Raw genomic sequence first — 13,536 nt, 5'->3', positions numbered from 1 at the left:
AGGTTATCAATCAAGGAGAGTTAGAGGGATTACTGAGTGCTTTAACCATCCAACCTACCATATTTGAGGAGATTAGGGAAAAGCAACTGGAGGATGAGTCGTTTCAGAAGATTAGGGATCGGGTGACTAGTGGTGCGGAGACTGAATTCAAGATTCATGAGGATGGGAGTCTGAGATATAAAGAGAGATGGTGTATACCACAGAAGTGCGAGGAGATTAAAAGAAAAATCATGGAGGAGTGCCATAATACACCTTATTCAGTTCACCCCGGGGGAGATAAGTTGTATAAGGACTTGAAAGAGTTCTATTGGTGGCCGAATATGAAGAGAGAGGTAGCTGAGTTCGTATCCAAGTGTCTGACGTGCCAGAAGGTTAAGATAGATCACAAGAGACCCATGGGAAAAGTACAACCCTTGGAGATACCGGAATGGAAGTGGGATTCTATATCTATGGACTTTGTGACAGGCCTACCCAAGACTCGTTCTGGGAATGACACGATTTGGGTGATTGTGGACAGACTTACTAAGTCAGCGATGTTCATTCCTATCAAAGAGACCTGGAAAAAGAAGCAGCTAGCAAGTGTCTATGTGAAGAATGTAGTTCGATTGCATGGAGTTCCTAAGGACATAGTGTCAGATAGAGATTCGAGGTTTCTATCAAAGTTTTGGCAAAAAGTGCAGGAGAACCTTGGGACAACATTGAAGATGAGTACTGCTTTTCACCCTGCAACAGATGGTCAGACTGAGAGAACAAACCAAACTATGGAGGATATGTTACGAGCTTGTGCTTTAGATTTCCAAGGAAATTGGGAGGATCACCTACCTTTGATAGAATTCTCCTACAATAACAGTTACCATGCAAGCATCAAGATGGCACCTTTTGAAGCACTATATGGAAGGAAGTGCAGAAGTCCAGTTTGCTGGAATGACTACAGTGAACGGGTTACTTTGGGTACAGATTTCATTGAGGATATGGTGGGCAAGGTGAGACTAATCCAGTCGCGTATCAAGGCAGCACAAGATAGACAGAAAAGTTATGCTGACTTAAAGAGAAGAGATGATGAGTTTAATGTTGGGGACAAGGTCTTTCTGAAAGTTTCTCCAACAAAAGGTGTGATGCGATTTGGCAAGAAAGGGAAACTTAGTGCTAAGTATGTGGGGCCATATGAAATCCTACAACGTGTGGGAAAGGTGGCTTACAGATTGGCTTTGCCAATGGAGTTTGAGAAAATGCATGATGTGTTCCACATTTCCCAGCTAAAGAAATATGTGCCTAGTGAAACTCATGTTTTGCAACCAGAGACTATTCAATTAGATGAGTCTCTAACTTATGAAGAAAGACCAGTAAAGATACTAGATCACAAAGTGCGCAGTACTAGAAACAAAGATGTGAAGATAGTAAAGGTCCTTTGGTCTAATCAGGAATATGAAGAAGCCACTTGGGAGGCCGAGGAGGAAATGAAAAACAAGTATCCCGAGTTATTTGACGAGGTGAGTTACGAGGGCGTAACTCTTTTCTTTTGAGGGGGGGAGAATGCGATGTAATTTCGCGCTTTTACCTTAATTATACCATTTATTGCTTGATTTTGCACGTTTTTGCATGTTTTTGGTTATCATTATGCATTATTATTGCGTTTACATACAATAAAAGTATGTACACTTAAGCCAAATATGAGTTCATTGAGTACAAAGTCCGATTTGTTAAGTCTGTTTGTTAAGAAGCAAGCAATTTACAGCAATACAAAACACAAAAGTTTGAGCTATTTTGAAAATTATGGTTTTTGGGTTAAGTTTCGAGGGCGAAACTTCTTTTAAGAGGGGTAGATTGTAATCCCCCAAATTTTAATTTAATTATAATTTAATTATATGTTACTCTTATAATTATATTTATGGTAATTTTATTAAATAAATTATTTTATGGAAGTTTTTTTTAAAATAAAGTAGTGTTTTTTTTTATATTTATTAATAATCCTAGCCTATTTAGGAATACCAATCCTAATTTAATTAGGAGATTAAAAAGCCCAAAATAAAAACCCTTATAGCTCTCCTCCCTCAAATCTCACGTAAAAAAAAAAAAAGAAACACTCTCCTACTTCCTACTGCCTTTCACGAAGAGAAGAAGAAGAAAAAAAAAAAAAAAAAAAACTCTTACCTGCTGCTACAGTGCTGCCGCCAGCAGCACCACCGGACTGCCGCCACTGCCGCCGCCGCCTGCCTGCTGCCGACCACCAGCAGCCCAGCCAACAGTTGCCTTCTTCCCTTCTCCTTCCCTTATTTCTCCTTCTCTTATTCTTGTTTTATTTAATTAAAGTTTTGATCTTTATTAAATTTTGTTTATGAATTCTTATTATTATAGTTTGATAGTATGTTTAGATTATAAAAGATTATAAATTTATGGGTTTTTGTATGTTTAAATTATTATATAAATTTTCAGATTTGGTTATGTATGAATTTAGGGTATTAAAGTGTTGATTTTTCATGTTTAAAGGCTTATTAACGTACTAAACAAGTTACTTAATTTTTCTATGTTCAAAGTATGTCAAAGTATGATTATTTTGGTTGTATATAAATTTTCAGATTTATTAAAGTTTCAATTTTTATGAACAAGTAGTGTTAATTTCATGTTTTTATGCTTCTAAACCTATAAAATAATTATTGTGAGTATTTTGTGATTGAAAAAGCTTTGAACTTTATATTCTAACCTTAAAAATAATTTTCAGATTTTATGTTTTTTATTTTGAAGCCTCTAATTGCATTGAATTGATATATTCTTGGGTTTTTAACACACTAATTTGCTACATAATGACTATTTCAAATAATTATGCTTATGGGATTATTTTATATGCTTAAACCAAATTTTCAGATTTATTTTACCACTCTAAAGTTGCTGTAATTTATTATTAAACACTATATTTTCATGATTTTAACACCTAAACTTGTAGTTGGGATGTTGTACTATTAATTTTGGCTAATTGGATTAATTTAAGGACTTTATCTTAATGGTTTGAGGGGTTTTTAAATACTTTAGTATTGCTGTAATTTTAATTGCTTTGGTATTGATTTATTCCTTATTATTTGGTTTAGGAGAGGACTTTGTAGAAGGCGATTTTTAGTCTTTAAAGTGGCCAATCGAATCGTTTACTCAAGGTACGTACAAGTTACAAAACCTTGCTTTTAGGTGCATGTTTAAGGATGGATCGAGAACTTAGTACCATGTCTAGGGATGACTGGGTTAAATTGTATGGTTATACATTGTGAATTTCATTTGATGTGCATTATTTATTATTGCAATTATTGGTTATGTACTAATTATGCAAGGTGTGCTTAGAGGCAAAGGTATGTGATTGGTGAAATGATTCAATCATTACTCATTCATGATTTAATGAAATAGGATGAGTAAGTTTGGGGTGCCTTATGCACTCAAGGTGTTTATACACCGAGGTAGTAAAGGAATGAATAATAAATGTTGCTTGCCACTAATAAATCAAGAATTGAAATTGAAAAGTTGTTTTACTTGATTGAATTGACATTGGATTGATTGAATTGTTATGCATGTGAGTCATCACCAAGTCTAAACCTGTAAATCACGTAAAGTGCAAGATGGATGAGCAATAAAACTCTGGATTGGTGCACTTCTGGAGTAATGACAATCAGGGGTTGGGGTACATGGGGTATTAGCCGTGTACTTTTCTCGAGGCCGTCTGATCTACGAGTCTCTTATTTCAAATACTTTTTTTATAAAACTAGGAGTTAGGTGAGATCTCATACTAACTACGGTCACGGAGTCGCGCCCGTGGTCGTTGGATGTTTATTGATGTTTCCGAAAGGAGGCATGGGGTTTTTCTTTATTGATGTTCCAAATGGGACATGGGTTGGACAACCTTGTCTATTGCTAAATCCAATGAATAAATTGAAATGAGTTAGCTACTATTAGCTAGTGGAGTCTTAATAAATTAAATAATCGAGTCGTGTGTTGAGTTTGTGATCTACTTATGCGTATGATTGTTTATTAGTAGCATGTTAAGTATTTCCTTATTTTACTTGCAGCTTGTATGTACTCAGCTTTGCTGATTGCGTGCTTTTGTGTGTGTCCTTCTTGGTCATGGCCTTCGCCTTCAAATGACCCTGTGACGATCCAATTTTTACACTTGTAATATTGGGGAGCAGAATAACCACAGGTTCTCTCACATGCAGCATTCATCAGGGTTGTGGGATCTTGAGTAGAGAGTTGGTTGCTTATTTTCGCATTTCTTGCAAGTTTGATTTTATTTAACTCGTTTCCACTTGACACCATTTCTTTTGGTTTAAGTTTGTTTTAACACTGAATTTTAATTACTTACTTATGCTTTTGGGTTTTGAATAAGGGCCTTAAAGGTTCCAACTTGTAATACTTTGCTTTGAGGTTTATTTAAACTGTTTTGGTTTTCCGCTGCTAACTTCTGTAATAGCCTTAACGTTTGAACACGTGGCGGTAGCACTCCAGTAATTCTCTTGGATTTGTTCAGGTTATTTACAGGTTTCTCACAGGTTTAAAGAGAGAATTATTGGGGTGTTACAATACATATATCGAATTACTGTACTCATGGAAATACTCGATTCATTAAATCCATAATGATTGTTAATACATTATTAACCCAAAAGGCCTGATTTATATTTCCATGTTTATGAATCCATGGGCTCCTCAAAATTTTTTTCTCTCCAGCTTGGTTTTCAAATTCTCCTAACGAAAGTCAATTGTCTTACGAATCGTATCCCTATTCTCTTTCCACCAAAGTTATGCTCCTCAAATTCTCATGGCAATTCAAAACAACAAAAACTCATCTTTCACTACCTAGTTCTACAAAAAAGCAGGGTCTCCACTCTCCTTAAAGTATGCGGCTTGACCAAAGCAAAATTCATACACTCCTCTCGCGTAGTTTATCATCACCAAATATATATATTCATCAATTCTCCAAGTACATTCCTAATTTGATCATAAGGTTTCTCAAATAAACACTCATTGGTTGCAAAAATTGAAGGAGATATTAAATAATAAAAATATAGATCTTACCAATAACCTAAAGCACCAAATAAATAATAAATAACATCATTAAATAAGCATAACCAAATAGTCACATAATTACATGCTTCATATAATGATCATCCATACATACACATTACATTGCACAAATCATCACAAATTAATCTATATTGTATTCTTTAATCCTTACACATGATTCTAGGTGATCACAACACCCAAATTTGCATGATTATATAAAACATATACAATTAAATATAACTTGCATAAAAACTACATTCAAAATAAATGGCACCAAGAATTAAATTATAATGCACATAGAAAGAAATCATCTGTCCTATATGCCCTTATTAAGACTACCCAAATCTCACACATAAAATAAAATAAATAATACTAAGGATCAAAGAATAAAATAAGTACGCAGATTCAACTAATTTCAAAAATAATTCATAACATAGTAATTTATAAAAATACATATATTTTTATTTAAACTGCCGAATTATTTTAATTAAAATAAAATAATTTTTTTGAAATTAAAGTTTAACCTTAAATCATGTCATAAAATCCAGAATCATAAGATTTAAAACATTAGGCGCCCAAAAACTTTTAAAGTAACTTTAGTGGTAATTAAATCGAACCAAAGCTCCCAGATACCACTTTGTAACACCCCAATAATTCTCTCTTTAAACCTCTGAGGACCCTGAACAATATTCAAGAGAATTACTGGCGTGCTACCGCCACGTGTTCAAACGTTAAGGCTTTATCAGAAAATAGCAGCGGAAAAACTAAATCAGTTATAAATAAGTTTCAAAACCAACGAATGAAACCAAATTAAGTCATACAACTTGGAACCATTAAGGCCCTTATTCAAAACCCAATAAAAGTAGTAAGTGATTAAATTCAGTGTTCAAATAAATTCAAACCCAAAAGAAATAGTGTCGAATAAAATCGAATTAAAATAAATTCAAACTTGCAAAAGAAATAAAATGAAACAACCAACTCTCTACTCAAGATCCCACAACCCTGATGAATGCTGCATGTGTAAGAACCTGTGGTAATTCTGCTCCCCAATATTACAAGTGCAAAAATTGGATCGTCACAGGGTCATTGAAAGGCGAAGGCCATGACCAAAGAAAGACACACAAAGCACGCAATCAGCAAAGCTGAGTACATACAAGCTGCAAAATAAATTAAGAATTCCATAACATGCTACTAATAATCAATCATCATGCATCATTAAATTATAGACTCAACACACGACTCAACTATTTATATTACTAAGACTCCATTAATTAATAATAGGTAAATCATTATTTTTATTCATTGGATTACGCAATAGACAAGGTTGTCCAACCCATGCTCCATTTGGAACATCAATAAAAGAAAAACCCCATGCCTCCTTTCGGAAACATCAATAAACATCCAACGACCACGGGCGTGACTCCGTGACCGTAGTTAGTATGAGATCTCACCTAACTCCTAGTTTTGAAAAATATTTGAAATAAGAGACTCGTAGATCAGACGGCCTCGAGAAAAGTACACGGCTAATACCCCATGTACCCCAACCCCTGATTGTCATTACTCCAGAAGTGCACCAATCCAGAGTTTTATTGCTCATCCATCTTGCACTTTACGTGATTTACAGGTTTAGACTTGGTGATGACTCATATGTATAACAATACAATCAATCCAATATCAATTCAATCAAGTAAAGCAACTTTTCAATTTCAATTCTTGATTTATTAGTGGCAAGCAACATTTATTATTTATTCCTTTACTACCTCGGTGTATAAACACCTTGAGTGCATAAGGCACCCCAAACTCTTAACCTTGTCTTATAAGACATGAACCATTCCTTTACTCATCCTATTTCATTAAATCATGAATGAGTAATAATTAAGTCATTTCACCAATCACATACCTTTGCCTCTAAGCGCACCTTGCATAATTAGAACATAACCAATAATTACAATAAGGAATAGTGCACGTCAAAGGAAATTCACAATGTATAACCAAACAATTTAACCCAGTCATCCCTAGACATGATACTAAGTTCTCGATCCGTCCTTAAACATGCACCTAAAAGCAAGGTTTTGTAACTTGTACGTACCTTGAGCAAACGAATTGGTATGCCACTTTACTAACTAGAAATCACCTTCAATAAACTCCTCTCCTAAGCCAAATAATAACATCTCAATCAATACCCAATCAATTAAATTTACAGCAATACTAACTTACTTTAAAACCTTCAAAATCCAAATCAAACAACACTTTAAAACCTTCCCTTTTGTTAAAATTAAAGGCTTATATATAGTTCTTTAAATTTTTCTTCATAAAAACCTTAAAATACACTCTTATACATGAAATTACAGCAAGTTCAAAGTCTAATAAAAATCTGAAAATTATATAAAAACCCCTAAAATCTCTCTTTTTAATGGGTGATTAAACCCTCTTTATAAAACATCAAAAGTAGTACTTAGAAACTATTTCCAACACTTGAAACTTCAATAAAAACATATATTTATGCTTAATTAACTTTAAACATAATTAATTTTATTAATCAAACTCAAGGATAATATTTTAAGTATGTAAAAACTTCGTTAAAATCAAAAACTGCCCGAAAATCATATTTAGAGGCTGAATTTGGCCTCGAGAGGGTGGTGCTCACTACCAAAGGTAGTGAGTCTTTCTTAAAACGTGGTTTCCACATGGAAAATACTACTTTTTTGTCAAAATCGGATGAGTTTAGAACCTGGTCGGGATTAAAACGGGATTAATATTAACGAACGGAAATCTAAAAATTAAAACACGAATCTATGTGTTCAAAATAATCTGGAATTAAGTTAAACTAATCAGTAGTTATAATCACCAAAATTTCAAAACATCATTACTATAAAAGCCCTAAATCAATTGTTCATAAAAACCCTAAAATCATGATTTTCAATAAATTGAAACCCTAGGTTTATAATTCATAAAATATGAAATTTATAACATAAATATAATCTGAAATTTATAATCTTTATACCATTAAAATATAATTTGATACTAAAAATATAATCTTTATACTAAAATCAAAACCCAAAACAATTAAATTAACATTAAGCAAAATAATGAAACAAAGGAGGATGAAAATAAGACTAACCTTTTTGTGTGGGAAATTTTTTGGAGATTCATGGGATATTTATAGGAGAGAATTATTGTAGGGTAAAAAGAAAGATTGGGCCTCATAAAAATAATGGGTCGATTAAGTAAACAAATGGGTTAGGCTTGTATGATTGGACATAAATTGTAGAATAAAGGTGCATAAAATAATTTGTTCAAATAATTTTCGACTCAGATTAATAATTTGAAACTTTTGAAATTAAATTATGAAAAATAACAAATAAATATTATAAATAAAATAAATTTTCATTTATAAAATATTTAAAAATACGGGGGATTACACAGGCCGAGAGCTCCTACCCCAGGAAAGGGAGGAGGAAGTCGGCAAGATACCAGACCGGCAAGGCTGCCGATGAGATACAGCACTTACACTCCCTTGAATACACCAAGGGCAGCAATCTACTCAGTAAACCAGAATAGAGAAGATTGGTCAAGGCCGATTCCCATGAAAGCAAGGCCAAGGGATGTAAAGAAATACTGTATATTCCATAAGGATGTGGGGCATTATACGGAGGAGTGTACACAGTTGAAGGACAACATTGAAGAGTTGATCAGAAAAGGGCACCTAACACAATACCGGTTGAATGCTGGCAGAAACCAGCAACCGGCACAAGCAGTTGAGAGGCAACAAATAGAAGCAAGGCCCGAAAGGACACAAGGAAGGATAGTCCGACAAGGGGATGCAGGAATACCGCCGTTATCTACAGGAAGGGTAGATGTGATAACGGGGGGACCGATTCATGGAGGAACGATTAGTGGGGCAAGGAAGCATTTGGCGGAGCACCGTCATTTGGTTTGTGCTTTGGATGTGGATAACCGTCCTCGGCCGGCATCAATACCCCAAGTTGTGTTCACAGAAGAAGATGCACGAGGTGTGGTGTTCCCGCACGATGATCCATTAGTTCTGATAACCAAGATCAATGGGGCTGACATCAAAAGAGTGCTGGTGGATGGAGGTAGTTCAGCGAATGTGTTGTTTATGCAGGCTTTTAGTGAAATGAATATAGGAAGGCAATACCTGAAGCCGGTATCGTACCCAGTGATCGGGTTTAATGGGTCAACAGTGAGGCCAGAAGGGAGTATTGTGTTGCCGTTAAGGATGGGTGATGGGCCACAGGCTAGAGATGTGATGGCAGAGTTTCTGGTGGTGGATGTCAAATCGGCCTACAACGCAATTATCGGCAGACCGATAATTCATGACATGCAGGCTGTTGTGTCAACTTACCACTTAGCAATAGCCTATGTGTCAAACCTGGGTGCTGTGGAGAAGGTGTATGGAGGGCAAGTTATGTCAAAAGCTTGTTATGTGACAGCTCTGAAAAATCCGGTTGGTAATGCCACGGTGCCGTGTAACCCAAAAAGAGAAAGTGAGCCGACAGCTCAGGATTTAACTATGAAAAACTTTGATGCAAGACCTGAGGAAACACCAAGGCCGTTACCGGGAGGAGAAACCGTCCAAGTTGAATTGCAACCAGGCAACCCCAGTAGAACAGTGAAAGTTGGGGCTGATATGGATGTGGAGACCAGGTGTAACCTGATAAGCTTGTTACGAGAGAACGCCGACGTCTTTGCGTTCTCGGCCAGTGAGATGCCGGGAATACATCCAGAAGTAATGGAGCATAAGTTGAATGTTGACAGAAAGTTCAGGCCGATAAGGCAAAAGAAGCGCAATTTCTCAGAAAATAGAAGCAATACAAGCTGAAGTAAATAAACTCTTAGCGGCAGGGTTCATTGAGCCCTGCACATATCCAGAATGGTTGGCAAATGTAGTAATGGTGAGAAAGCCGACAGGGAAATGGCGAATGTGCGTGGATTTTACAGACTTGAATAAAGCTTGCCCTAAGGATTGCTACCCGTTACCCCGGATAGATAGGCTGGTAGACTCAACCTCTGGTCATGCTATGCTTAGCTTTCTAGATGCATTTTCAGGGTATCATCAGGTCAGCATGCATAAGGCTGATAGAAATAAAACGGCTTTTATAACAGATGTAGGCGTATACTGCTATAAAGCAATGCCATTTGGATTGAAAAATGCAGGGGCAACCTACCAGAAGTTGGTAGACAAGATTTTTGAGAAGCAGAAGGGGCGTAATGTAGAGGTGTATGTGGATGATACGATAGTAAAGAGCAAGGAAAAAGGAGACCACATAGCAGATCTGAAAGAGACGTTTGGAACTTTGAGGAAATATCAAATGAAGTTGAATCCGGAGAAGTGCGTTTTTGGGGTGAGATCAGGGAAGTTTCTAGGCTTCATGGTCAGTGAACGGGGAATAGATGCCAATCCAGATAAGGTGAATGCGGTTCTTCAAATGAAACAACCAAAAACCATTCGTGATATACAGAGATTAACTGGCAGGATGGCAGGGTTAACTAGGTTTATCAGCAAATCAGCTGATAAAGCACTTCCGTTTTTTATGGTACTAAGAAAAAATAAGGCATTTGAGTGGGGAAAGGATCAAAGTGATGCCTTAGAAGTAGTAAGGAACCATCTCAGATCTCTGCCCACAATTGCCAGGCCTGAGAAGGGAGAAGAGTTGCAGTTATACATCTCGGCATCGCCAAAAACAGTAGCAGCCGTTTTGTTAGTAGAAAGGAAGAGACAACAGCAACCAATTTACTTCGTCAGCCATGTTCTGAACGCGGCAGAACGCAGATATCCAGTTATAGAGAAAATGGCGTTAGCAGTAATAGTGGCAGCCAGGAAGTTGAGACCTTACTTTGATGCACATCCGATAGAGGTGCTCACCAATCATCCTTTAGAAAAATCATTGCGCAAAATGGATACATCTGGTAGATTACTGGCATGGGCAGTTGAGTTATCGGAGTATGAAATCAGTTACAAGCCCAGGACATCAATTAAGGCTCAAGCATTGTCAGATTTTATTGTTGAAACCACATATACAGACGAAGAAGAGGAGTTGGGAACATGGCAGGTATCGGTTGATGGATCAGCCACAGCAGCGGGGGCAGGGGCTGGAATTGTGATAACAGCCCCAGATGGGAAAATGTTTGAATACGCCATGAAATTCAAGTTCAAGGCGACAAACAACGAGGCCGAGTATAAAGCCGCGGTAGCCGGAATGCAGTTGTCAATAGCAGCAGAAGCAAAACGGCTAGTTTTGACAACTGATTCTCAGCTGGTGTCAAGTCAGTTTAGTGGGGAGTACGAGACTCGAGAGCCAGCAATGGTGAAGTATTTGGAGAAGATGAAGCAGTTAGCAGCTCAGTTACAATACTTTGAGATCAAATTAGTTCCGAGATTGAAAAATGCTCAAGCAGATGCACTGGCAAGACTGGCAAGTTCAAGCTTCAATGATTTAGAAAGGACAGTTATGGTTGAGATTTTAAAACAGAGAAGTATAGATGAGATGTCGGCAAGTGTCTGTTGTGTTGAAGTGGGGAATCAATGGTATGATAAAATACTGACATACATTATTCATGGTGTAGGGCCAACAGATAAAAGGGAGTTGAAAAGGTTGCGGAAGGATAGTTTGTGGTTCGTTATGTACCAAGGCCAGTTATACAAAAGGGGGTTTTCACTGCCGTTGCAAAGGTGCATAACGGATTTTGAATCAGCAAGGTTAATAGAAGAATTGCACGAGGGAAGCTGTGGTAACCATCTCGGAGCAAGGGCCTTGTCCAGAGAAGCAATGAGAAGAGGATACTACTGGCCGACAATGAATGCAGATGCGACGGCTTATGTTAAAAAATGCGAAAAGTGTCAAAAGTTTGCTCCAGTTATCAACTTGCCTCCAAACGATTTAACCCCGATATTAAATCCAATTCCTTTTGCCCAATGGGGAATGGATATAGTAGGCCCGTTTCCATCGGCCACGGGTGGAAGAAAATTTCTGATAGTAGGAATTGATTACTTTACAAAATGGATTGAAGCAGAACCAGTGACGAAGATAACGGCATCGGAAGTGAAAAAGTTTATATGGAAAAGCATCTTCACAAGGTTTGGGTTGCCAATGGCGATGGTTTTTTATCATGGAACTCAATTTGACTATAAACCAGTCAAAGATATTTTAATGATGTATAAGGTGAAATTTGCTTATGCAGCAGTATGCCATCCACAGTCTAACGGCCAGGCAGAAGCAGCAAATAAGCAAATCATAACAGCAATTAAGAAGAAAATCGAAGATGCAAAGGGTTTATGGGCAAATTTGATACCGGAAATATTATGGGCCAACAGGACAACAGTAAGAGAAGCCACAGGTGAATCCCCTTATACTCTGGTTTTTGGAACAGAGGCAGTCATACCAGCAGAAGTCGGGTTGCCGACATTCCGAATTCAACATTACTGTGAAGACCAAAATGATTTACTCCTGCGACAACAGTTAGATTTCTTGCCAGAATTGAGAGAAAAAGCAGCAGTTAAGTCAGCTGTCTTTAAAGAAAGAATGTCACGATCATACAACAGAAGAGTGTCCCATAGACCGTTAAGTATAGGAGATCTTGTATTACGAAGAACAGCAGCAACCGGCAAGGGAAATGAAGACGGGAAGCTGACTGCAAATTGGGAGGGGCCTTATCGGGTTAGAGATATTGTCATCCAAGGGTCGTTTTACCTAGAAACTATGGATGGGACACCTCTAAAAAATGTATGGAATTCAGCTGTATTGAAGAAATATTATGTGTAATGAACATTTTTTATGTGAAGCTGATATCGAGAAAGATATCAGTGATGAATGAAGAAGTATTCAGACAATGTGCATTGAAATAGGCATCCTCCATTTAACAGAACATCGTTAAGTGGGACGGACAGCTCAAAACCGCTTCCATGAAGTTAACAGTTATACAACCTGATCAGTTGTATACGTTAACTCATGAGGTTGCTGGTTCAAAATACAATACCGGCCAAATCAATTCGAGTATACGCCGACATGAGGCGTAGCTCAGAAAGTGATCGCCGAGAGGGTACCTAACTGGCTAAAACAACAAAGCAGTAGGTGACCAATGTTATAATCTGAATCATCAACAACCGGTTGCGGCACAGTGTGCATAGTTCTAACACGAACTATGTACACTGGGGGGAGCAAGGAGTGATATGGTGTTCATAATATATTACTGATTCGTGATACCCATAGTATGCTGATGAGTTTTTAAATATGCTGGTAATTTTTAAATGTAATCTCTTAAGCCAGGTTTTTAGATCTGGTATCTTCAAAAGCTGGCGTCTTTAAAGAGGTTTCCAACTGGAAGTTTTTGGATTTCAGACAAAGTATCAGGTAAACATTTATTTTTTGTAATTTTTTATATGCTGAAAATTAGCAAGGCAATATGACTATCATAACGTTGTTTAAAAACAGGCAAATTAGAGAGTAATAAGTAAGAACGATGCAGTTAAGATAAGAA

The sequence above is a fragment of the Chenopodium album genome, chromosome 24 (assembly GCF_948465745.1).
Source record: "Chenopodium album chromosome 24, dcCheAlbu1.1, whole genome shotgun sequence".
NCBI classification, from domain to species: domain Eukaryota; kingdom Viridiplantae; phylum Streptophyta; class Magnoliopsida; order Caryophyllales; family Amaranthaceae; genus Chenopodium; species Chenopodium album.
Note: the sequence above shows the minus strand (reverse complement) of the source record.